Consider the following 4,222-nt stretch of genomic DNA (forward strand, 5'->3'; position numbering starts at 1 on the left):
AAAAAATATTCTTTTTTTTCTTAAGTTAAAAGGGCATTTTGATATAATTTTAATTTAGAACCATAAGATTAAAAATTTTCTTTTTTTTCTTAAATTTCGTTCCTAATTAAACTAGGTCATTCTTTTTTAAATGAAAGGAGTATATCTATATAAATTCTCACTATTTATATTGTCCGTCGAAGTCTTGAAACAATTTCGACGTATGAACCATCAACAAGTACAAGTGTAGATAAAGCGCACGATTACCTCAATTAAAACAAATATATTCTCTAGAGTTCATAAATTTTTTAATTTTTTTACGTTTATGAATAATGAGCTACAACAATTCATCTTTTAAATTGCATGTTTTAACTTGAGATTACATACGTAGCATTTGGTTTGTGATAATTATACCTTGTAAAAATATGTTGATCATTTAATTGACTTGTCACTTGAATGTTTTAGCAGAATTTAAATCTTAAATTTAATAACATCTTTATACATACCCCAATTGTAAACAAATTCACTAATTTATTTTAAATGTTTGAAAAAAGATTCAAAAATTGAATTGCACTCCCTAATAATAGTATTTGATTGAATCTTTTAGCCTTTTTATATAATAAAAATAAGTTGATTATTCAATTAGCCAACAAAATTGATTTTTTCAGTAGTTAATAGTTCAAGAAATAAAATTATTAATTCCAACCGAGTTTAAAGAACATAAATACTCGTTCCATTTTTAAAAAAAGAACATTCTTACCTTTTTAGTCTCCTTACTTTAACAATTTTATTAATTTAGAACTTTAATTTAAGATTACTAAATTTAAAAATTTATTTATTTTTACTTCAGTGTCAAATAAAACTAGACTACTTTTTATAAACGGAGAAGGGTCTTAAATACCCTTATAGTATTAGAATTGGTACAAAAATACCCCTCGTTTATCTTTTAGCCTTAAAATACCCTTGGGATTAACCTTTAGGGACATATTTTGCCCTTTTGGCTAACAGACTACTAAATCAATATATTTAATTATTTCATTTATTACGTGGCATGTTGTAATTGGTTAAAAATTTAATTAATTAAAATCTAATTAGTTTGACCCAAACTACCCTATCCACCCAGATCGACCCGACCCATCTTTCAAAACCCAACCCATTCAAATTCTTATCTCCTCCTCCTACGATGAAGAACGAAAATCAAATTAGTTGGACAGATAAATGGGGCAACAAGAATGGTAACAAAAAGATGGAGAAAGTGACGGTGGTAGCGTCGGCGGGGTACGATAAGGCAAAGGCGGCGGCGGCTGTGGTCGGCGCTAGCAAGGTGAAGAGTGGTACCGCCACTGGATTTAAGTGGATTAAGGAGAAATGGCAGAAGAGGAGTTCAGCTAAATAATTTGTTTAAATTAGGAGATTATTTATTATTTGTACTCATTTTCGTTTATGGATTTCAATTTTAATGCATTTCTTTCTGCACAATTGTTATTCTTTTTTATTTTCTTGTTTCGCTTATCATACCAATAATTATTAGCATTTGTATTATTCATTTAAAAAAAAACCATTCAAATAAAATATCCATTACCCATTTCTTTTTTTAAGAAAGGAGACAACAACACAAACCATGAGGATAATGAGAGTGATATCCTGCAAAGCCTCCCAGAAAACTTAACAAATCTGATGAAGAAGATGAACTCCAAGAGAGCTCCAAGAACTGATGATGTTGGGGAAATGTTTATTTTTTTTAAAAAAAAAAGAAATGGGTAATGGATATTTTATTTGGATGGGTTGGGTATTTTGAAAGATGGGTCGGGTCGATTCGGATGGATAGGGTGGTTTGGGTCAAACTAATTAGATTTTAATTAATTAAATTTTTAACCAATTACAACATGCCACGTAATAAATGAAATGATTAAATATATTGACTTAGTAGTCTGTTAGCCAAAAGGGCAAAATAGGTCCCTAAAGGTTAACCCCAAGGGTCCAAGGGTATTTTAAAGCTAAAAGATAAACGAGGGATATTTTTGTACCAATTCTAATAGTATAAGGATATTTTAGACCCTTCTCCGTTTTATAAAACAAAGGAGTATTAATAATTCCAACCGAACCGAGTTTAAAGAACATACATGGGCTATTAACCCTTTTAAAAATATAAATAAACAACTAAAAGAATATTTTAATAATTAAAAAATAAATTTATTTTAAATATTGAAAAAAAACTGAAAATTTGAATCACTCTTTCTAATCACTAAAAAATGATATTTATCCAGCAAAATAAAATTGTTCATACACCATCTCTGAAAAAGGGCTCCCAAAAACAATTACTTCAACATGTCTCCAAACAATAATTTGAGCACAAAATGTTGTTAGGTTGTGGAACTAAATTTTAGGCCGTACTATTTATTCTCTATTTATTTGCTATAATTTAAAATATTTTGAATTATTAATATATTTATACCATTATTGTGGAAATTTACTCACGGTATTATCACGAAATATTAATTTCTCTCTTTCTCGCTCTAGTTCTCTCATCTTTTTCTCTATAAAGTTCTTGTGTTATTCATTTGTGTTCTTCATTCATCAAGTGTGTGTGAATTGTGTTCTTCATTCATCAAGTGTGTGTAAGTGAATTCAATCCTAACAAACGTGTGAAAAAAACAATTTAAAAAAAATTCTATTTCGATATACAATCAAACACTACATTAATTTTTTTTAAATAAATCGATTCAAATAATAGATACTCAGAAAAAAGAAGAAAGATGTATATATGACTGTGAGTTTGTCTCTTCAGTTCAGGTCTCCATAACTTTTCCGCATGGAAAATCTCGGAAGAACGAAAGTTATATTTTTGATCATCATTAGAGACAACAAGAAACGAAACTTCATATTATAAATAAAAATAAAACAAAATAAACCAAGGATTATGAGCCTTAAACACAACAATTAATAAATAAATTTGACTCTCCAATATCCATAGATGATGAAAGAAAACAAAATAATTTAGAATAGTGAAGATGCAGATTTTGTAGAACCTTGGTGGCTGTATTTATGATGGTGAACAGTGGAAACTATTAGAGCCCTAGGAAGCTTGGGCTTGGGCTTTTCATCATATTTTAGCCCATCAGGTTTCTTTCCGTTATGTTTTTGGATGAATCGAAAACGATAACTCGATCCAAAAGAAAAACTTTAATATTGGATTATTGATTAAGCGATTTAAATAATAATTTTTCTTAATATATTGGTTGTAAACGGATGGTTAATAGAGCCGTCAATGAGCTAGACATGTTGGACCTGTCTGGCCTAACCTGGGATTTAATAGGGTTGAGCTATGATTATTGAAGCCCATTTGAGAAAAGAGCTTTTGAGCCCAACCTGATTAAACCTCCTGATTTGTGGGGCTTAAAAAATATCAGTAAGGTCGACCCGTGGACCAATTAAAATTAATTTAAAAATATAATATAATATTAAAATTTAAAATCAAAGAGGTCCAAACTCAAAACAATTAGATCAATAGATATTTATACTTTCACTTGGAAAAAAACTTAATAAATATTATAAACACAATTTTATTTTTGAATTTAATTAAAAAGTAATAACATTAAGATCATGTTATATTGTTTTGTCGATATTTATGATAATATTTTAAAATTATAATTTATAATTTAATTTAATAATTCTAAAAATAATATAATTATTTAAAAAATGGACTGGCCTGGCAAGCCTGTATCCCACGTACTTGTGGGTTGGGCCGGTCGTTTTTTGGCCCACATCAAAAAAGGGCTAGCCTGATCTGGCCCGTAAAATGTTAAAACCTGCATGGATTAGCTCGGATGAGGTGGGCTAGCCCATATTGACAGCTCTGATGGTCAATTAATAAATTACATATATTTCGTTTAAATTATAAAGTCTTTGACTTAGAATTTAGTTTCATATATATGTGTTTGTTTTCAAGCATGATGCAATTTATTAATGATAACTGATAATTAGGGGCACAAAATATTTTTACTTTTTTTCTTTTTTCTTTTTTTTTCTTTTTACAAGAAGGGTGTGTTTAATTGATATTATATTTACATGTTTTGGTTGAAATGAGTTATAGGTAATATAGGAATTTATGAAGTGAAATAATTTATTTTAAGAAATTACTTTTCCCATCGATTAAAGACATATATGTTGCACTAGAAAAATAATGTTCCCAGAAAAACAGAATACACTCGACTAGGAGTGTTCACGATTAAATTGATTCAAA

General features: G+C 28.7%; 1 non-coding gene across 1 annotated transcript; it reads right to left on the bottom strand.

Annotated features, from left to right (window-relative positions):
- Positions 1–2,757: 2,757 nt before the first annotated feature.
- Positions 2,758–2,842, bottom strand: LOC114077743. Its single transcript, XR_003579111.1, has one exon. It is a non-coding gene; the product is annotated as a small nucleolar RNA Z159/U59 (small nucleolar RNA).
- Positions 2,843–4,222: the final 1,380 nt, after the last annotated feature.

Source organism: Solanum pennellii, chromosome 6 (genome assembly GCF_001406875.1).
Source record: "Solanum pennellii chromosome 6, SPENNV200".
NCBI lineage: Eukaryota > Viridiplantae > Streptophyta > Magnoliopsida > Solanales > Solanaceae > Solanum > Solanum pennellii.